Source organism: Grus americana, chromosome 5 (assembly GCF_028858705.1).
Source record: "Grus americana isolate bGruAme1 chromosome 5, bGruAme1.mat, whole genome shotgun sequence".
Classification (NCBI taxonomy): Eukaryota; Metazoa; Chordata; class Aves; order Gruiformes; family Gruidae; genus Grus; species Grus americana.
The window spans coordinates 19966945-19989898 of record NC_072856.1 but is presented as its reverse complement, the minus strand read 5'-3'; the positions used below and the strand labels follow the sequence as shown (position 1 = coordinate 19989898).

Below are 22954 nucleotides of genomic sequence, written 5' to 3'. Positions count from 1 at the left end.
TTGATTTTTTTTAAATATTTTTTTTTTATTTTTAGTTTATTTAAACCCCTCCAATTTCTGTATGTATGCAATTTTGGGGATATCTCAGGTTTCATTTAAAAATAGAAATAAAAAAATAGTCTTTGGTTATAGAGAAAAAGATTAAAAGCATAACTTTCTAAAAAGTCTAAATATTAGGTAATAAGGAGATTCTAATGCCTCAGTGTTTTATGAAAACATTTTGATTTTAGGAAGCTGATTTTTTCATTTCCTTTAGATTAACTTGGCAGTATTAGTTTCTTGTATTTTCTGTTCTTCAACAATTCCCCCCCCCCCCCCAATGAATTTATACATTACATATTCTGGATGTGTAGAATTTATGTATGCAACTTTTTTTGAGTCTCAAGTCCATGAAGTGCTCATATCTGATCCAGTGTTTAATGTGATTCAGATTATGCAAAGAAGCTGATAATGCTACCCTGTTCTAATTAAGTGCTTGAACATGGGCCTAAGTGGAAACATGCTGTGTGGGATGTTCAGAAGTGCCCACGGGAGAAAGGAGCTTAAGTCCCATTGAGAGTGAAGAGCTTGATCCTACCAGCTTGAGAACGTGATGTCTCCCCCATGCTCTGCTCCCACTGCTGTTGGCGGGTATTGTCATTCTGATGACTTCATGAGCCAAGCTACAGGTTTCATGCACCATACCTTTACAGTCACACTAATTAAAAGTCTTACACCTTGCCAGGTTTTTCTCTATTAGGTGTCAGTCCAGTAATTTTAGTCCTGTTAATGAGGTGATCTCTTTTGTCCTTACCAAAAGACACTGTTAGAGTTGTTTTCCTTGTGTTTAGCAAAAGATATGGCTTCTCACACACAGGCTCCTGTTTTGCAGGTCCCAGGTTTGCAGAGAGGCCATCTTGTCAACTGGGGTCACCTCAGGTGCTCTGATCTCCCATTCCTGCATCAGGTATGTGAATGGCTGTGATCATTTTATTGATCTAAAATAAAGTTCTGAGTGGATAATTGCATTTGAACTTCAGTCTTAGTGAATGGCTTTCTAAAGAGTAGAAAAGACAATCTGCAGGAGCTATTAGAATTAATACAATGGATCAGGCTGTTAATAGAGATGTTGCTTACTCCTGATGTGGATTGTGTTTCCTTGTTTCCCTCAGAGTGGGATGGCCTGGTAAGACATTGTGCTGAGCCTTTTGGGTGAGGGGACTGAAGTGGACATTCAATTATTATCCCAGAATCCTCTTTTTTTTTTTTTTTTTTTTCCCCCCTTAGATTACTGGCAAACTAATCTAACTTTAAGTGATGTGGGTGCTGTTTACCTGAATACAGAGATCAAGTCTGTTCTTTCCAAGCCGGAAATTTTTTTTCCATTTATGATGCAGACTGATGTATTATGAATCTTGAGTGTTTAAGAAAAAATAATAAAAATAAAATCCTGTCTACTGAAGTCACGTGTGAAATGTGTAAATCTCCATTCTTTCCCCCTTGAACCTGCGTCTTTTTCTGCACAGTCTATGTATTTTGAACAGGGAAAAAACCCAGCCTAGTCCTTCCAATCATGTTATAAAAACCATGGAGGTGTTGAAGAACATGCTGTGGTAAGGGAAGAACAGATAAATAGATTAAAAAAGAGGTGCTGCAGCATCTGGCACAGTTGCTGTAAGTATACAGTTGATCACCCAGCAACAAATGACTAAGAGACCGAGATATATTTAAGATAATCTCACAGAGCACAGCCGCTGAAGTGGGGAGGAAGGAAGACGACAATACATTGGAGTTTACTTCAGCGCCCTTTAAAGCCCTATAAGGAAAAATATTTCTGAATCTTCTGGAAGAATAAAGCTACCAATAAAACATTGTAATAACTTCCAGGTGGCTAGATCTGAAGTGGTGAAACATTTAAACAGAGGGTTAGTCTTCCCCCCTTCTTTTATTTATCTTAAATACTTCTTATTTTGGTCTTCTTTAAACAGTTACAGTGGACATAGTGACCAGCCCCAGACTCCATTTGAAAGCCAGATTTTGTCAGAAATCTGGAAAGAAAAATAATTCCTGGTTTGCAATTGAAACAAAAATCTGCGTGATAGCAAATGGCAAGCACTCCCTGTTGACAAGCTACTGGAGACACTCACAAAAGCAATCACTACTGCATGGTGTGCCTTTTAACTGGGAGTTGCAGGTGATTATTTAAATGCATGTAGGTCTGTGGACTTCTTCAGCACATGCAATCTGAGGATTTCACCAAGATCTGTGGTGTGAAGTGGAATTGAAGTCAGGTGTCTGATGTTAATTGCTATTAACTTTTGACTCGGGTATTCTCATACTCTCAAATGCTGGTGTCTATCAGGAATTTTTGTGTTGCTTGATTGTCAGTGACCCTTCTCCTCCAGCTCCTAATTCCTTGATTCTTCACTGGAAAAGATATTTTGCTTTTATATGTATCTATGACTTCCATGTTAGTTACAACTGGAATTAAGATCTGTGCTATACAGTTAACATTACCCTGGGTCAGTTGAATTTAATCAATCAAAGCTCAGTGATTTATGCTAGAAAATAACTTTTTTTGGTCACTTTTTCACCCTTTTGTGTGAAGACTAATGTATCTGTTGTTATTCCAGGCCCCTCAGAAGGGCTATTCTGTCTATGTAGGTTTTACAGTTAAATGGACCAGGTTAACTGGGGAGAGTGATCATAATTTACTACCTAATAGAGTCTGTAATTGGACTAGGGGTTTGTTTTGTTTTCTGAATTGTGTCAAAACTTGAGCAGCTTTGCTTTCAGTTCTCAAACTGAATTATAGGTTTAGGCCAAGGAGATGCAGCAAACACAGACTTTCAGCAGCTGGACTGACCCAGTTTTCTGTATTGCCAGTGACAATTTTGTTGGTTTTGTGCAATTATATATTTAACTCAAGCAGAGCTTCCAATAGGCAAGGATCAGAGAAGAGCAGGAGGCTTCTTTGTTTGCTTTGTTACTGTAAATATTCACACAGTATCACTGTATAATTTAGAGGATACAGCTCTTAAGGCCATGTTTACTCCCTCATCCTTACAGCATTGTGCACAGCACTGCTGTATAAAATGTGCAGGAAAAAACCCAAACAAAGTCTGTTTTTCTGCAGAAAAAAATTATATTGAGCCTTTCAGATTGTCTTTGCAGACCAAGGACAAACACCTTTTTTCCATGGTATAAGGGTTTCTAGTGAAACATGGTGAATGAGTGCTGGGGGCATCTGTTTGGGCTGATAGCGAATGTATTTGATTATGGATATAGTAAGTGTTTGTACTTTAAATTATATAAAAGAAGCGTGAGTTTTCCAAGTAGTATTTCACCATTGAAATCAGGCAGTACAAATTGTCCTCTTAAGTGCAGTGTCACTAGGAGGTGAGATTTAGCCAAAATGGCCACTTCTGATGTACAGACAAGGAGGTGAAGTAGTGGAAAAATAGCACACCATCATCTTCCTTTCACTGGCAAAAAGGGAGGGAAATGTCTGCCTGTGTCTGTGCAGTACTTGGACAAGGAATCTAGACCAGAAGCTGACAGGTTGTAGACTCTGAGGGATTTAAAATGATCTTTGTGCCGTGAAGAGAGGTTTTGCCCACATTGCCTGATGGTAGGAGTGGAGTCATTGTGGAGGGGAGCAATGCTTTGCTTTCCCCACCAGTTTTTGTTTTTCTTTACCTCTTCTTGCCTTGCTACTGACAGGGAGACTGGTTTGCCATGCTAAACACCTTGGGGCTGACAGGATGGGGAAAACCTACAGGCTCCTTTGACAGCTGTAATCAATAACAAGTGAAAAATTTCACTTTGAGAAGCCCTTTTCCAACTATAAATGGCAACAAAAGTCAATGAAGGTGAAACCTCAATTTTAGACCAAACTTTGAAAGTGGAGGACCAGGAATCTGAGCCCAGGGAAAATATTTGCAAACCAAGAGTTTCTCTCTGCTCATCTGTGCGCACCTCAGTCAAGGAAAGAACCACGCTGTGCCAGACAGTCCTCAAGAATTCCTTCCTCAGACAGCTCATAAGCTGGAGCTTTGCTTAACACAGCGCTGTGCTCTTGGGGCAGAAACAGGGCTTGGTGCGAGACATTTCATTATCATATTGCAATCTTCTCCGAAGGTCCCACTCACCTTCTGAGAGATGCTGAATTTCTTCAACTCTTCTGAGAGTCACTGGGAGATGAGGAAACTTTATTTATAACATCTAGGCAGAAGGAGGGATCATAATTAGCTTTTTAACCTAACAGGTCTACTTTATTTTTAAAAACAAGTAAATAATTTCTATGGAAGAAAAAAAGTTGATTTTTTCCAAATAGATTTAATTGCCAACAAGCGACTTTGAAAATGGAATAACAACTTTTAATTATGATTAGGGATAGACAGAAATTCCCGGAGTGCCTGGTTAATCAAAAACAGAGGCTGAGTACAGTATTTTTCATGCTGTATTATGGTGACAATGGCAAGTCATTCGGAAAGCATAACAGGAAAAGTTAAGTCTAACCGATATGTTCTTGTTTTGTGATTTTTCAGTAGCTATTAGTATGGGCTCTTACTGTCATCTTTGTTTTGCAGGAAGCAATGCAAGTGAATTAATATGGCTGTATCCTGTATTGCTGTTTTACTCTCAAGTTAGCTGCTTATTTGGTTGATACGGAGTTTTTATTCCCTCTATGTTATGGGTGCAGCTAGGGAATTTGGTGGTAATAAAAATACAGAGCTCTTGCAGCAAGCTTTGTGCTGACAGATCTCAATGTTTCATGAAGTATGATTAACCTCCCATTGCAGATATGTAACAGAGAAACAAGTTTGCCCCCGTGGTCGCTTGGCTGGCAGGAGAACTGGGATGGCGATCCCTGCCCTGGAGTCTCAGCGGAGGGCTCCCTCTGTCTGACTGTGCAGCCTCTGCTTTGGTTTGTTAATAGAACTGTCAGTGGTATCACTAGTCCTAAGGATGTGGGGAGGGTTTTAGCTTTTTGTATCTTTTTGTCAGCATTAAATTCATTTTAAAGAAGAGATACAAAATTAGCACATCCTTTTCTATTAGCTATCATACATCCTCTGGAAGCATCTTTGCCAAATGCATAGAAGAATGCAATTAATGGCAACCCAAGAGGTTTATTATCTTGACTAGCTTATTTCTGAAGTAGTTTGACATTTTATTTGTCTGACTTGTCTGTTGTTGTAGGGAGATTTTGTTTTATTACCCTTGAGAAGGACAAAATGTTAAACAGGAAATACAGGAGCTCCTTTCATTAATTTTTTACTATGAAATGTGAACTCACAGACTGGAGTGTCAGCTATGCGGTAAAGTGACATCTGGGTTGTGGTTGGGACAAAATGGTGGTCAGGAGATTTAGATTTGATTACAAACAGTATTCCAGACCCTCTGTGGTAAGCTGCTTATACCTCAATCCTACAAAGCAGTTTTAAGCCCTGCACATTCTACCTCTTAAATGTGAAATTCAGGTTGAGCTTTGTCTTCCTCTGGCACTGCCAACATCCCAGCATCTGCAGTCAGCGTGTACGGGCACTGCAGGGAAGGAGTGAACTGGAGTGAAGTTGGATTCCTGCTCCCATAGCAGACTTAGCAGTAAACAGCAGGACAGATGTAATTTAAAATACCCACTGGTGTTGCTGCTGGATGTGTACTGTCAGTAATGTGAACTATAATGGTAACTAGAATATGTTAACAAGGAGTCCATTTAGTTGGAGGAATTAGAGCCATTTTTATGTGGTCATCTTTTAAACTGAACTTGTTTCTTCTTCAGCCAGTCCAGACATGCTTGATATCAGTTGAAATCTCTTAAATTTAACCGCTTTGGGGTGCTTTTGTAATAGTATTCTGGTGTCCAGTCCTCTCTGCAGTGCTTCATGATTTCCTGGTTCCATCTTCATGCATGCACACGCACTCTCCATTTGGGAACACAAGTTAAATATGTGGTGTGATTATGATCTTTGGGAGGCACTATAAGTAGGAAGGGTTTTTTGAGCAGCTGGGAGAAAGCTCAGAGAGTCAGACTGGAAGCAAAGAAAACCAATTGAGAATGGATTTGCAGTTTTCTGTGTGTGAGCGCACTATTTTACTTTGCATTGCCATTTTGAGTCAAAGGAGATGAAAAGCTTCTGATTAATAGAAGCCTGGATAAAGAGATGTGCTTTTGGAGTACTGTAGATCTTGAGCTTGGCAACCAAAAACCTGTCCCTTTATGAAGGAGCTTTCTGCACATTAGAGAAAACTGTAAAGTAAATGAAACAAGGAAGTAGAGCAGGCATATATTATTAAGCATGTTTTGTGTGAGTAAATGAATATCCACAGTTCTAAATGAAGTCTAAAACTGAGCTCTGCAAAAATAAATTGCTTTATCTTAATAATATGCAACATCCAAGAAAGCCTCTGCCTTTTGAGGAGAGAAAAAAGTATAGGAAAATTTACACCTTTTTGAAGCAAAGATAATTGTGCTTTTGCTTATTTTAATTACATTAAGCAGGTCACTTACATGCTTAAAACTGTGGAAAATTTAGGAAAACTTGGGAACTTGGCATAAGTGCAGAGCCGGGGACCTTCGTTCCAGTCTCCTTTGACAGATCAATCTGTGTATTGCTCCAGTATTTTAGCATGGACTGCCTACAGTCAGAGAGAGCGTTTACTTGTATTTGGTTTTTTTTAATCCAGACTGGTGTTAGCACTTCTTTTCTGGGTCAACTGATTTCATTACAAACATGTTTGTTGCAGTCAAGCTGTCTTGTAGCAGTGGTGATAAAAAGATAAAATCAGGCTTCTGAAAACAATGGTGAAAAGATTGGCTCGGAGCAGATAAAGACACTGAAAACAGAAACAACTTCATGAGATCAGAGATGGTACTGAATATTTGCTTTCTGATTTAGGGTGTGTTTTATGGCTCTAGAAGAATGAGGCAAAAATTACCAGCTCAGTTAGGTCCTAATTCCTTAAATGGGTGGCCCCATCTTCCAGGTGCTTAGGATGCTGTGTGTCCCTTGGGTACTGGAAAAGTCTGACCTTTGGTGTCCTCTCAGGAGCAGCAGAGCTCTGAGCTCATTTATAAACTGTTCTTCCCCTCTTCAGCCTAAGTGGTAGACCAGAGCTCCTCTGAAAATTTGAGTAAAGAGCTCTTTTAAAAATATTTGGCTACAAAGAGACAAAGTAGAGACTACTGAAAGAAGGACTTCTGTCTGAGCTGGCTTTGCCCTATTTCACTAGTGTAGATACAAACTGGTCTTTAAACTCCTTGGAGACCCCCAAAAATATGGTTATGAAGGTGATGCTAATGGGTATAATACATCTGGAAAATACTAGCATTTCTGAGGTGATGGGTTTTCGGGTGTGGCCTATGTTACCAAAGGCAATTAAATGGGATTGCAGTATACAGAACATCTGTTTCAGAAAAAAATCTCTAGCCTCTGCTTTTTATGCATCTTCTGCTGCTTCCATACTTGGTGAGCTTTTGGGAAGCTGGGTGAATTGCACAACCTGATCAGTGTTATCACTGTTGTATTTTGTCTGCTTAACTCTACAGATAATGGGCAGGTCATGAAAACTTTTTCCTTTAAGCAAAGAGGCTGAGAGAGACTGCTTTGGAGCATCAAAAGCTGAAGCTCTGCCAGCGTAACCTGAGGAGGTTGCGATGGTGGGGAATCTTTCCTGAAGTGCAGGAAAAGACAAGGGAAGAAAAAGAGCTCTGTGCTGTCAACAGAGAAGTTTGCATAAAGCACACTCTGTGGTGGAAACAAGTCAGGCAAAGGTGGTCAGCAGCATAACTAATTCTTCCTCTCTTCACTATGAAGCCCAGCCTGCACCCCTCTTTAAAAGCAAATGGTAGTTATTGGCAGCTTGAACTTCTCAGTGGTTCAAAATAATAGGGTTTTATAAGCATGAGATATGACGTTTTCCTTCTGTTACAATAGCAGGTAAACTTTTTCCCACCTCAGTTTGGCCAGGACTTCACCAGGCAGAGAGAGGAGGGAGCAAGGTAGTAAAGAGGCAGAACCTCTGTTTTTTCGTTTTGGCTGCTCGGTGTAGACTCACAGTGAAAGATAGGAGCCACACTAAAGTCCTGATCCACAGTCCTTCAATTCAAAGACCCTCATCTATTCCAAGAGATTCGAAACAAGCTCCAAGCCCGTCTCCTTCAATCCATCTTATAGTATTGTTAGCTGGCCAACTCAGGGGAAAAAGATATTAAAATAATATTATCCTGCAGCACACCCTGTCAGTGATACATACCCTGTCTTCTGCTTACCTGGTGTTGAGCAGCACCAAGTCACAGTTCATTAGCTCCTTGCCTGATATAATGAGACATCTTCCTCTGGTCTCAACCCACAAACTGTTATGGCAGGTGTGGTGGGTTGACCCTGGCTGGAGGCCAGGTGCCCACCAGAGCCGCTCTCTCACTCCCCTCATTGACTAGACAAGGGAAAAAAAGTACAATGAAAAGCTTGTGGGTTGAGATAAGGACAGGGAGAGATCACTCACTAATTATCATCACGAGCAAAACAGACCAAACTTAGAGAGGTAATTAATCTAATTTATTACTAAGCGAAACAGAGTAGAGGAATGAGAAATAAAATCAAATCTTAAAACACCTCCCCCCACCCCTCCCATCTTCCTGGGCTTGACTTCACTCCTGGCTTCAATCTCCCCCCCCTCAGCGGCACAGGGGGACGGGGAATGGGGGTTACGGTCAGTTCATCTCACGGTGTTTCTGCCGCTTCTTCATCCTCAGGGGGAGGACTCCTCTCATCGTTCCCCTGCTCCAGCATGGAGTCCCTCTCACGGGGTGCAGACCTTCAGGAACAGACTGTTCCAGCGTGGGTCCCCCACAAGGTCACAAGTCCTGCCAGCAAACCTGCCCTGGTGTGGGCTCCCCTCTCCATGGGTCCACCGGTCCAGCCGGGAACTTGCTCCAGCATGGGCTTCCCATGGGCCACAGCCTCCTTCGGGTGCCTCCACCTGCTCCGGCGTGGGGTCCTCCATGGGCTGCAGGTGGAATCTCTACACCCCCTCATCCTTCCTCCATGGGCTGCAGGGGGACAGCCTGCTTCACCATGGTCTTCACCACAGGCTGCAGGGGGATCTCTGCTCTGGTGCCTGGAGCACCTCCTCCCCCTCCATCTGCACTGACCTTGGTGTCTGCAGAGTTTCTTACATCATCTCACTCCCCTCTCCGGCTGCAAAAGCTCTAAGTGTTTTTTTCCTTCTTAAATATGTTATCACAGAGGCGCTGATTGGCTTGGCCTTGGCCAGTGGCGGGCCCGTCTTAGAGCCGGCTGGCATTGGCTCTATCAGACACAGGGGAAGCTTCTAGCAGCTTCTCACAGAAGCCACCCCTGTAGCCCCCCCCCACTACCAAAACCTTGCCACACAAACCCAACACAGCAGGTTACTGAAGGGGGAAATGCTGTATTCTCTTTATAGCCCTGTCTATTCCTGTCCCTATTTCTCCTCAATGCAGTGGATACTTTTCCTTCTCTGGTTTCTTCTGCAAGATCACAGGTTGTAGTGGAAGTGACCTAAGTAGGCATAAAGACTTAAAATGAAGTTGCAACAAAATGAGCAAAGCTGTAGGGAAAGTGAATTTGATTGGAAGGTTTTCTATGTGTGATCCACCAAATCCTAAAATCTGTCTACTCCTGGGCTTTTCCTAGGATAAACTATTTTAGCTTAATTATATAGATATAATCCCCTATGAGGACATTTGTTCTGGAGTAGGAGTGTTTATGTAGAAATTGAGCTCTTGAAACCACTTGAAAGTATTTATTCTGCAGTAGCTACTTTGATTAATTTCTAAGCGTACCAGGACCTACAGTGATTACAGTTGGCATTGCTTCTGTACCTGACTGCTTGCTTCAAGTAGCTCAGAGAGCATCCCCAGTAATGAGTCAGGTTCGGAATTGTGCCCTTTCATTTTATTTAAATTAGCAGAAGCAAACAATCTTCTTGACTCTTCATCTAAAAATGCATACCACAGATTGAAACACTGCACTGTGTATCTGTGTGCTGACTCCACAAAACTCCCACCCTTTGCCTCCATCTCTTTCGTAACAGTAGAGTTTAAATGTGGAAACATCTCTCAGGTCAGACAAGGATATTTGCCTCAGAAAGTGAGAGGAGGAGATCAAGTGCATCACATGAAGCAAGGCGTGAGGGGATGAGATGTGTCTAATGGAAAAGACTGGAAAAAGCAAGGGAAGAGTACCGAGGAGGAGAAAAACAGAAGTAAAGGGAGTGGAAACAGAGGAGAAAATGCAGGGAGAGACTGCAAGATCCTGATGAAATTGCAACGAGTAGTTGTTAATACACAGGAATTGCTCAGTGACTTTGGATAGGCCAGGCTCCCCACTCTTCAGAGCTGGAGCTCTGCTGGCTTCCCTGCCACACTGTCCCAGTTTGCTTCAGCAGAGAACTTGACCTTCATCACTGAGATGTTGCTGTCTGTCACAGCCACCCACTGGTCTGTGAATTATTTGTGCCTGTCTAAAGGCACTAAATGCCCAAAGTGTGAGCTCTGCTCTTGCTCCAGGACTGATGCTGTAGCTCATCTGGGGGCCAAATGGTAGGAGTCTTGGTCCAAAAAAAGCCCAAAAGCAGCTCCTGTAGCTCTCTCCAAGGTCCCCAAAGGAAGGGGGCAGCCCTCAACTGTGCTGCACCCAAGACCATGGGCACAGTAGCAATATTTAAAACTGAAAAAAAAAAAAAATGCTGTTCACCTCTGTGATACCATTCATCTAAGGACCTTACAGTTTTATCATTGTCTGGGTGCAGCTTCACAGAAATTTGGTGACATAGCTCAGCTATTTCCAATAGGAATGAGTAAAGATGCTAAAGGCCAGTATCTACTGACTGAACAAGAGCTAGGGATAACTTTCGGCTTGCCTGAGCACATGGCCCCTGCCCCTTCCCTTGGGCAGTATGCACAGTTACTTCTCCATGAAAAAAGTCTTTCCTCTGCATGGAGCTCATGAACAGCCTTGTGTTCTTTGATGTGCTAGACCACTGCTTCCTTATGTTCTTGACATTCTGCTTGCTGTCGTTTCATTGCCTGCAGTTCCGGTGAACCAGCATCTTTTACTTGGCCAAGAGCTGACCTGGCTTGTCTGTGTGCAAATGCCTGTGGTCAGTTCTCAGAGGATCTGCTTTGACTCCAGCTGGAGTCTCTCACTGAAGGTCTTGGCTTCAGGTCCACCCCAAGAGCTTGATATTGCTCCCTTTTCTGAGGTCAACAGAAATTAGTTAATCCTTATTTGGTCCTGATTGTTTCAAAAGGTCTCCCTAGTCCAGGACTGTTTGGCTGGATAGGAGATGGTTAAAACTAACTGCCTGCAAACAGATGTGAGTTCACCATCACCTTTCACTTATGCTAAGGGGCAGAATATGATACATATATTAGACTATAGCACTGACCAAAATAACTTCAACACTTTGCACCCAGTGAGCAGCTGATGAACGTGGTGGTCTGTTTAGATGTTGCTGTCTCCCTGCAGTCACTGTTTAGACCTAAATGACAGAAACACAAATAAATTCCTGAAATCAAGACATCATTACAGTTCATGAACAACACAGGGTCAGATGTGAAACTGATGGAAGTTACCATAGCTTCATTAAAATTTCATTTATTTATGTTTGCATTATTTTAGCTGCCTGATTTCACAGCTCTAATTTAGAATGTGGCAATGCAAGTAACTTAATCAGCTTAAGTAAGGTGGCAGTGGACTCTGCTGTGGGGAGAGTTAGCCCTCTTAAATCAGATGTGCTGTCAGTAAAAATAATTATGTGGAACTACAGCCTTAATAGAGTGATGCAATTTTATACCAGCTCCTGATATGACTGGTAAATTATAGCTAAACTTTAATTTACCCACCACCCCCTGCTCTTCATGCTGAGTATCATAATCATGAAAGCTCCTCTCATCTGAAAACGGTCTTAAGAGTTATCAGTATGAGTGCATTAAAGGTACGCCAAGAGCAAGTCCTATATTCCATATCATGAATTCACAAGCTAGTTATCTCCTGCCAGTGGAATTATAAATGAAGTTAGCATTCTGGAAGTCCTTTCCATAGTGCAAGTGCATGTTGCATTTCTATTAATTTAATAATTTAAGCCTAACCTTTAATAAATTAAGCTTAACTTTTCTGAAAGTGTGGATATGCTGTTTGTAATGGTTTTGGAAGATGCAAGGTCTGTTTACGGGCTTAGTTTCAGCATGTCTTTCTGTTGTTATAGAGCTGTTTCAAATTTAGTTTGACGGTAAATCTATGTAATTCCTTCATATCACCTGAATAATGCTTCTAGTGTCTCTGAGCTATAAGGTGGTTGTTGGGGTTTTTTTGGTGGTTTTTTTTTTTTTTTTGTTAATTTTGCCAAATTATCTATTGCTTTATAGTTTAATAGAAACTTCCTGAAGGACTGAAGGGAACTTCAGGTAACAGTATTTTTAAAAATTTTGATAGTGTGCAAGCAAAAGATACTTTATCTGAGATGAAGGGTTGTCCTGGTTTTTGGTGTTTAGTCAGCCCTTAGTTAGGATTTCTGGACATGTATGTGGCAAAGATTTAGATCTTCTTTGCCATTTTGAATTACTCTAAGTTTCTTTTGACTTCAGCAGGTACTAAATCTAATAAAGGCACGCATGTCACTATAAAATTGAAGCAGAGACAGGAAGTAGGCATTTGTCATATGGATGAATTTCAACAAGCTTGATTTCATATTGCTTTTTGAAAAGCAGTCTAGTATGATAAATGACAGTAAATGAAATTCTGCTTAACAATTGCTGACTTTTTTTTTTGGTAGCAAAAGACACAATATTTAAACCTAAATATAGAAAATATTGTTATGAAGCATGTTATGAAGATTTCTATGTGTATAAAGTGTTCTCCAAAGCACTTTGTATAACACAAGGTCTTGCTAAGTAAGAGCAATTTTGCCATTGCATAGTTCTGTTACAAATGTGGAGGGATAGAAAAATGGAGATTCTCATGACAGATGTAGCCATGTCCCTTGATGTACATCTGGAAAGTCTTTACCCTTAAATTGAAATGTCCTCGCAGACATTAACATATGTTGGTTGGTCACTGATTTCTCTGCCCCCTCTCTTGCCAAACACATAAATAATGTTTATCTTCTGACCACAATAGGTAATCTCTATAATTTAAAAGTATGTGTTGCCAACGTCAAAACAAAGTGGCCTGCCAGCAAAGTTGAAGGAGGGCAATAGCTCTTTGGGGAGAGAAAAAAGGGTGGCCAGATTATTTAGCAGGGAGAGTGTTGACTGTCTTCATACCATGCCTTCATTCCATGAGACAGAAAAGGTAATGGAAGGAAGGACTTTGACTACTAGGAAGTCTTTCCAGCTATGGGAGAGTGCTCTTGAGCTGTCGGGGTTACAGAGGATGCAGCATGTATAGGAGGGGGCAGATTGTCTCATCTCACCTAGTGCATGTGGACAATGAAATCAGCAAAGGTAATGTGTAATCTATGGAGAGCAGCCCGTGGAGCTGCTACTGCTAGCTGAACCACCTCCTTTAAAATCTTTCTGGGGCACGTTGTTCGATGCATGTTAGCAGAAATACATTTATTAGTACAAGGACACAGAAAAACCTTTGAATGCACTCATCGACATCAGTCATTCTGAATAGGGAGAAGTCCAAGTATTCTCTCTGTCTCCTTGTTCTATGGGAAGTCTGTGATAAAGCTAATTGTGACAAACCCAACTTTTAAACCAATTCGATATCACATCTAGAAAAGCATCAAGACACTTTAAAGCTTTATTTGTAGTCAAGCAGGCATTGTGCAAAAATTTGTATAAGATAGCATACTTGCTTCAAAATATATTTGTATTTCTGCATGTGTATATACATATTTTTATTCCTATAGAAAAGCAGACTGTGAAAACATGATGTTCATTCTTTAGAAGCTTGGAGTACAGTGGTCCCTCATATCCCTTATGGTTTCTGGGTGTATTATTTCTTATTTTTCCATACTCTTTTGTGTCACTAAGGAAGAGGAGCAAAGGCCAACTTTGGCAGCAACCACTTTCCTTTTGAGAATCTCTGTTCTTTGCTGCATGTCAAGATGATGTTATGGGATGGTTTCTAAACCAGATTAATTGAGTTCAAAGAAAGTTCCCAAGCTTTGCAGAAGCTGTCAATTTGCATTTTTATTTTTTTATCCCTTTTGACACAATCTAGTGTCAAAAAGAGTTCAAACTCCAATACGACAGCACGATGGGAAGGTGTTGTGCCTTCTTTCCAATTTAGAAGAATTGCTTTCCAAGTGGGAAGACCTCCAGCATCTCCTAGTGCTGTGAAGAACACAGCAAGTATAAAGATGTTTTGCAGTAAATGTCTCCAGGAGGCCTGGCAAAATCTGAATTTGACCATGGCCGAGCAAGTTGAGACCCTCCCCCATATGACATGCCTCACATGATGGAACTATGAAGAGCAAATAATCTGCTTATTATATCTATTATATCTCAATTATATCTAATTTACTAACAAGAAAACTATATTTGCTAATAGTTAGTGACTTGTTGCATTATGTTTCCTTGCAAATGCTGGTCTCCTGTCCACTATTATTTTCCTCTTAGGAAAGCCCTGAATATGAAGGGAAATACAGTTCCAGATATTCTGGCTGATTTGTTCTTTCCCTTGGACATAGCTGCAAAGTTGCTCTCTCTGTGTGTAGTATTAATTCCTACTTCTTGCTTGGAGTGGGATTTAGATCCCTCCCAGGGTGCATCTCTTGTTCATCCCTGTCCACCTACGATTGTTGGTGTGATGAGGCATTTGGGCATAGTTAGGCTCACTGAAGGAGTAAATAAAGCTTCCTACAGGTTTTGTCAGTCTCTCATGTACCCTCCACAAGCTAACTGCTCACTTAATGTTGCTTAGTCTCTAGACAATTTTGAAATCCCTGTGGCTTCAGATCTGGGTGTCAGTGAACTGTATATGCAAATTCTTAACCTTGAACTGTTGTTTAAACTTGTACTTCCCTAACAGAGCACAAAAATAGGCACTTAACTTTATGAACATGCTTGTAGACTTCAGTGCCTGTCAAATCGGATTGAGCGCTGCATCAGTTTTAGGAAGAATTGAAGGACAGATTTTTATTTCCCCCCCTTCTCCCCCTCCAGGAAAAAAAAAAAAAAAAAGAAAAAAATCAGTATCTTGAAAGTATAAGACTTCTTATTAAACTTAAGGAAAAGTCATACCTTTCTAAAAGCATACATTTCTGAGAGAATAATGATGAGGTGGGGGGTGGTTGCTTTGAATGTTGCTTTTTAACTTACATCTTCCACTGCATGCTTTAGACTATGGTGACAGAATCCATCAGGCGTAATGGAGTACCAGCAGGTCCCAGCTCTTGCATTTGCCTCATGTCCCATTGTGCTCAGTATTCTGGGTGGTGCAGAAGCTGCCATGTAAATCCTTGGCATGGCAACAGAAATGCCATCCAGTTATGCCACTGACTGGTCTTTCTTATGCTTCATCTAGTTTTCTGATTGTATTTCAGATTTGCTAACACCTGGTCTGTCAGTGGTAATGACAGCCATAGGTGTTTATAGGCATATAGCCATATAAGTGTGTTTAAATGCATGTATGTATATATACTAAATACTTACACAGTTATATTGCATTACGAGTTACCATCATTTGTGGGAGTGGGCTACCAGTGTTTTCTTTCATAGCATTGATTCTCAAAGTGGCCTAAATGAATGAATGAAAATGCATTGACTCAGAAGGCACAAATTCTAGAGATTGTTCAGAAGTGAACCAGTTTACTTGACAAGTTCAATTTTGAAAGCAATCTTTTTCAGGGCACTGACAGATAACAAGTGAGAAATCCTGCCCAGGAAGCAAGAGAGACTCAATTTACCAACTGTCAGACACGTGGCATTAACTTTAAACAAAATGAACACCAGATTCTCTGAGGTTTGAGGCTTCAGTGAAGTCCAAAAGTCACGTACATGTATTTGAATGACGCAGAGGAGTGGCCTTTGTGTGACAAGCTTGTTTTTATCTCCTAAAGTAAAATAATGGCATCCATAAAGGTGACTTTGCTACAGGGAGGACTTATAACCTAGATGTTGAAACAAATAAAAGATGTGCAGAGTGAGGACTTTTAACTGATCGCATTCCTTGTTTCCCTGTGAAAACCTCCTCCTACATTTCATAGCATGTTTCAGTTCAAATGCTGATCCTGTTCGAGGGTGTTTCCAATTTAGTTTGAGGAAAATAAAAAAGTGATGAGTGTTGAGAAAGATATAATGTATTCAGATGTAATATTCTCTCTTGTAGTCTTCATTTAGTGCTTTGAGTATTAGAATTAAAACCCCTCTGGTTTGGAAAGGTTCATGAACTTGTTGAGACAGAACATGCAGAAACAGCTGTCAAAGTTTACAAACATGGTGTCAGTTTTGGTGTTTTAGTTGGGGTTTTTTGGGCGGGGGGGGGGGGGGGGAGGCTGGGTTTTTCTTTGGGATTTTTTTTTTGATTTGGGATTTTTTTGTGGTTTGTGTGGGGTTTGGTTTTTGGTTCGTTTTAAAAATTTATTTTATTTTTTAAAGCCTCAACAGTCTGGCTGCTGTGTTGGATGTGCATCAAAAGCTTTTTGGGTAAGCTGACACATTTATACCTCCCAGCTTGGAAGCTGGGTCTGTACCATTTCCATCTGTTAGGGGATTTTGAAGAAACTGCCAGGCAGGTACTTTGCAGAAATGCAGGAGATGATGGCTGCAGGGGATGGCACACTGCAGGCAAGAACAGCTGCAGAATGGCCCTTATCTCTTCCTGCCCACTGTGTCCAGGGGACGTGGTGCTCTCACTTTGACCCAACGGCACTGCTCCCAGCATGTGCCAGGCCTTGGCGTGAGCTGTGTTAAGCCTAAACCTGAGCAGGAGCTGAGTAAACAGTCACAATCTGCCTCAAAAAAAATCATGCAAGCATGCCAATTCTGCCAGTTGCATTCCTTGAAGTATTGACTTCTACAACAAAATGAGAGGTTTACCTACAAAAACACAGATTTGCCACAACATAGCTGCACTGAGGAGAGTGATTGTGCACCTGCGTGTGCTTCCTGGGGGTCTTGTCCCCAGTGATATCACCACATGTAAGTAAGGAGTAATTGCTTGCGATGCAGGTGGTTCCATTTCGAATTCCAATAATGCTTTAAAAATAACATTTTACAAGATTAAATTTTAATTAAAAAGTCAAAACAAAGCAGACAAATACAAAGGGAGAGAAATGGGGAAAAAAAAAGATCAGTGTTCAGTGGAAGATTAGATTATGTTTTGATTTTGATACATTCCCCTGTTTTCAGCAGGAAAAGCCTCCTACTCACTACAGGGGAAGGAGTTTTTCAAGCCCTAAGTTGGAAATTTAAGTGCAGCATTGTTGTGGGTGCAGGTGACACTGAAGTGAAACAGGACTTAAAATATAGATATAAAGGACCCTTCATGAAGTAGGTTTAGGTAAAAAGTAAGACTCCAACCCTGTATGCTGCCACTTTGATCTTCCTTCTGATGGAGATTACACCCTAGCAAATTCAATGTCAGGATCAGATTATAATCTATGGTTTTAATTTGCTTTACTGTTTAACATGTTGCGCATCTTCCTGAGCATGGCAGCTCTTTCCTGTTTTGATGTGGATATAGGAGGTACAAAATAGGTTTGCTGTTAATAGGTTAACAGTATGGGATGAGAGAAAGACGGAAAGAGCTATTAATTTGTGATACAAGGGAGTGTGCTTGAAAGAGAATTATGTGAGAGGGTTTAAAAAGTGGTTTTTGCATTCTTCTATTGGTTTCCTGTGAGGATTAGTAAACGTTTACAAGGTATGGGATAGCCACTGCTAATCAGTAATAGATTCGCTGCAGCAATTTAACAAAAAAAAAGAGTTAAAATATTTTGTGTTTCTACCTATTTCTCTGGGAATGGGTTTCAGTAAAAGGTTTGTGATAAAAGGTTCCTGGTGTTATGGATTCTCACTAGTAGCTCTTATTGTGCCATGTTGAAGAATGTTCCTGTTTTGTAGGGACTAAAATCTGGGGGTGCAGCTGCAGGGAATGACCTATGTTGGTAGGTAGAGTGGAGGTGAGGGAGATGGCGAAGTAAACAGATACTTCTACTGCAAACCGTATCTTCTCTTCCAGAACAGACACTAAAGACAGTTTGGGTATTTGGAATGCTAATAAGATAAGAAGCTTTTTTTTTGTTGTTGTTCTGTTAAACCTATCTGATCTCTAGAATGCAGCACATCTCATTGTGTTCTTGAGTCTATATAAGAATCTGTCAACTTTTTAGCCTTTAATCCTGTAGATTACAAAGACAGCTGTAGCTCCCAACTGTGCTAGATGCTATTGTACCAGGGACTGTACAGACATACAGTTATAGAAGAGCTTTGCTTCAGAGATCTCATTTTGTGAGCAGATTAGGGCACTCACAAAGTAAGTAAATGCAATTGAAATCTAGTGCTATGATTTCCTGGATGCCTGTGTGATTTTGAACAAGGATTTTATGTTCCTGGATCAACAGGATGGAATTCATCTAAGCCATCTGTATAGCCTCTGCCAAACTAAGCAAGCACTTTGTTCAGGAGGTATAGGCAGAGCAGGAGATGTGGAGGTATTGCACTATACGTAAGGGAGAGGTTTGATTGCACAGCCATTACAGTTAGTAATGATGTGGTTGAGAGCCTCTGGTGAGGAATAGGGGAATGGAAAACAAAGAAGATGTTGTAGATGGTGTCTATTACTGATTGCCCAGCTAGGATGTAAGCACTGATGAGTTATTCTACAGACAATTAGAAATTTCTGGATCAGTAGCCCTGGTCCTTATGGGAGATTTCAACTTTCAATACAGTGATCGTGAAATGGTTGAGTTTAAATTTTTCAGTGTAATGAGAAAAAAGGACAGCAAAGTTGCTACCCTGGCCTTCGGAAGAGCAAATGTTAAGCTATTCAGGGAGCTACTTAGCTGAGTACACTTGGAGTCTGCTTGTGAGGGCTTAGGAGTCCATCCATGAGTGCTAGTCAGTCTTTAAGGAGCACCTTTTAGAAGCACAGGAGCAGGCAATTCCACTGTGTCATATATCAAGCAAGAGATGCAGAAGACCAGCTTGGCTGAACAGGGAACTCCTCGTGGAGCTCAAGAGGAACAAGAAACTGTATGATCTCTGGAAGGTGAGGTCAGGCTTCGCAAGCAGGTTACAGAGCTGTGGTTAGTGTATACAGGGAAAAGTCTCGAAAGGCCAAAGCTCAATCACAGTTGAACCTGGCCAGTATTGTTTCAGACAACAAGAAGGTCTTTAAGTCTGTTAATAGCAAGGGGAGATCTAAAGAAAACATTGGACCGATACTTGTTGAGGATGATCATCTGACTAACAGAGATGAAGAAAAAGCGGAGGCATTCAATGTGATTTTTGCCTCAGTCTGTAATAATACTAATAGACCTTGGTCTGCCCAGTCCCCTGACTCATAGAACCATGAGTGTGGGAACAGTGACTTTCCACTTGTGGATACTGAAGTTGAAGGGACCAGCCATATCAGCTGAATGTTCACAAGTCCATGAGGCCTCATCCCAGAGCACTGAAGGAGCTAGCGGTTGTTATGGCAGAACCCCTCTTGATCATCTATCAAAGGTCTTGGGAGTCTGGGGGAGGTCCTGGCTGACTGGAAGCTAGCCAATGTTATTCCAGCCTACAAAAAGGATGTGAGGGAAGACCCAGAGAACTACAGACCTGTTAGTCCAATGTCAGTTCCTGGAAAAATTATGGAGAAGATTATACTGTGTACTATTGAAAGGCATTTAAAGAACAATGCAATCATCGGGCATAGTCAACATGGGTTTGCAAAGCGAAAATTCTGTTTAAAGAGTTTGATATCCTTCTATGATAAGATTACCTGCCTAGTGGATGAAGGGAAGGTGGTGGATGTAGTTTTTCTGGATTTTAGTAAGGCTTTTGACACTGCCCCTCACAGCATCCTTCTGGACAAGGTGACCAACTGTGGGATGAGCAGGTTCACAGTGAGCTGGATGTAGAACTGGCTGAAGGGCAGAGTTCAAAGGGTTGCAGTGAATGGGGCTACTTCTGGCTGGTGACCCGTCACCAGCCGTGTTCCTCAGGGTTCAATTCTAGGGCCAGTCTTGTTCAATATATTCATTAACAATCTGGATGCAAAAGTTGAATGCATCAACATGTAACTTGCTGTTACATTAGCAAGTTTGCTGATGATACCAAACTGGGAGGTGCTGTTGACTCTCTTGAGGAACAGGAAGCCTTGCAGAGGGATCTAGATGGATTGGAACATTGGGCTGTGATTAATGGGATGAAATTTAACGAGTCCAAATGCTGGATCCTGCACCTCAGATGGAGTAATGCCGGACACAAGTATAAATTGGGAGAGGAGTGGCTGGAGAGAACCCTGCAGAAAAGGATCTGGGGGTATTGGCTGACAGCAGCTCAGTACAAGTCAGCAGCATGCCCTGTTAGCCAAGAGGGCAAATGGCACCTTGGGTGCATCCAACACAGCATAACCAGCCGGTCAAAAGAGGTGATTATCCCGCTGTATTCAGCGCTGGTGTGGCCTCACCTTGAGTACTGTGTGCAGTGCTGGGCCCCGCAATTTAAGAAAGGTGTGAAGGTCCTTGAATGCATCCAGAGGAGGGCAACAAAGCTGGTGAAAGGGCTGGAAGGAATGTCCTGTGAGACGCGTCTAAGCAATTTGGGCTTGTCTAGTTTGGAGAAAAGGAGGCTGAGGGGCAACCTTATGGCTCTCTACACCTTCCTGAGGAGGGGACGTGGAGAGGGAGGTGCTGAGCTCTTCTCACTGGTAGCCAGTGACAGAACTCATGGGAATGGTTCAAAGCTGCAGCAGGGTAAGTTTAGACTGGACATTAGGAAGCATTTGTTTATCGAGGGGGTGGGCAAACACTGCAACAGGCTTCTTAGAGAGGTGGTTGATGCCCGAAGCCTGGCAGTGTTTAAGAGGCATTTGGACAATGCCCGTAACAACATGTTTTAACTTGGTCAGCCCTGAACTGGTCAGGCATTTGGACTGGGTGACAGTTGTAGGGGCTTTCCAGTGGAAATAGTCTATTCTGTTCTATACCATTCAGATGTTCTCTCTCATCTTATGGACAGTATCAAGAACAGATCAGATGAACTGTCTGAAAGGTGCTTATTTCTCAGTGCTGACAAGAGGAAGGGGAATAGCAGGGAAAAACTTAGATTGCACATCAGAAGTTAGATGACAGGAGACTTACCCTGTCTGTTTTTTGAAAGACTATTAAGATGGTGAAAAATGGGAAAAGAAGACAAAAGCAATGAGGCAGTGTGCACAGTCACCAAATAAGCAATGGTTTGAGAGAATACAGTCTAGTGTTTTAATCCTTGAAACATGCTGTTTGTCTGGAGAGTCACCCAAATGCCTTACAGCAGCTGGGCAATCCTCTTTAAAGCATAAGCACATGTGAAAGCTATGCCAGAGGAAACAATAAATGAATTGTCCGGACCTGTGTCCTGACTGAGTGTAACACAGAGACATGAGAGATCAAGGTTTCTTGGAGGAAGGTATCTTTTGAGCCATTTTAATTCTATATGTTCAGCAAATATTTCTGAGAAAACCCTATGTACTTCTCTTTCCTCCTCTGTCAATATTTATTTTAATATCTATTTTCTAGAGAGTTATAGTTCATTGTTTTCTCTGCTGTATGTCTTGGCATTGGCTAAAAATCCAGTGATTTTAGGGCAATGGCAAAAGTAAAGGAAGATCTCTGGAAAGATCTGCCAGAATTGGACTGAAATGTGAAAACATCTCTATGTCTTGTAAACCCAAGCTTATTGATATGTTGAGGAATATAACAGAGAAAGTGTCAGTTGGGAGCTGGAGAGTTATTACACCTTAATCACTCTTTTCTTGCTTTGGGGAAAAGAAACAATTCCTCAACTGGTCATCAGTTTTGTTTAACTGTTTTATAGAACAAAACAGAAACAAAGAAAGATCCAAAATTAAGGGTGAAATAAGGTTTTTCAGGATTATTCAGGTATTTGTTGGTTTGGGTGTTTGCAGTTTGTGACTCGTTTGTTTGGTTGGTTGGTTGGTGGTTTTTTTTGAATTAGCAGTATTCTAGAAGTAAAAAGAAATCCCAGCCCAGAAAAAGAGGCGAATAAGCACAAAGTCATTATTGAGGGGGGAGATATATGTGGCTCAGGATCAGCTTTTTGCTTAGGGACCAAAGAATCTTCTCTCTTTTATTAAATGAATGTGGTTAGTGTGTGACAAGTATGGCATTGTTTTGTGAAATATAGCCCTTAGACTTCTTTTTGAAGGGAGAAAAAAAAAATCCTACTTGATTTATGGAGAAAAAAGCCTTAAGCTGTAGGTGACATTAGCAATGAAAATGTCAGGCTCTGTAGCGTGTAATACATGACTGTGCTGTGATTTCACTGTATTTAATGTTATGGGACAATAACCAGGACTTCTGCACTTCTGATTACTCATTTTGAATGCAGCTTTTGTAAAGAGAGTGACAGTTTCATATTCTTAGGGAACAATGTGCAGCTATCTTAACTACTGCAAACTTTGGCCTTTCTCCACAGAAGTCAGCAGGATTTACGCATCTCCTATGGGAGAATGATAAAACCTTAAGAGTATGTGTAAAGAGGGAATTTTCAAAGAAAACTTACTCTATTTGCATCAGCTTAGTTACCGAGCTATCCCCTGGAAAGCACTTCTCTGTTCCTGATTACAAGGGATGTATTTCATTTTCATCCAAAATCTGTTTACATTCTGGAAAAATATTTTATCCTTCCACTTCTATTCTTTAAAAGAAAATTAAAAATATATATCTCAAGATTGAAAGCTTTCAACACAAGGGCAATAGCAAGAATACTTTACACTGGGGGAGGATGACTATGGCACTCATAAGTGCCTTGCATGAT

At 41.1% G+C, this 22954-nt stretch overlaps 1 protein-coding gene across 14 annotated transcripts in view; it reads left to right on the top strand.

The window, feature by feature from the left end:
- TSPAN4 (tetraspanin 4) overlaps nucleotides 1-22954 on the top strand; it is a 474563-nt gene that overhangs the window by 161375 nt on the left and 290234 nt on the right. For all 14 annotated transcript variants that reach the window (XM_054825787.1, XM_054825789.1, XM_054825790.1 and 11 more), the window contains one exon: nucleotides 872-946. The gene's annotated coding sequence lies outside the window, so the exon portion shown is untranslated. The remainder of the gene's footprint in view (nucleotides 1-871; nucleotides 947-22954) is intronic.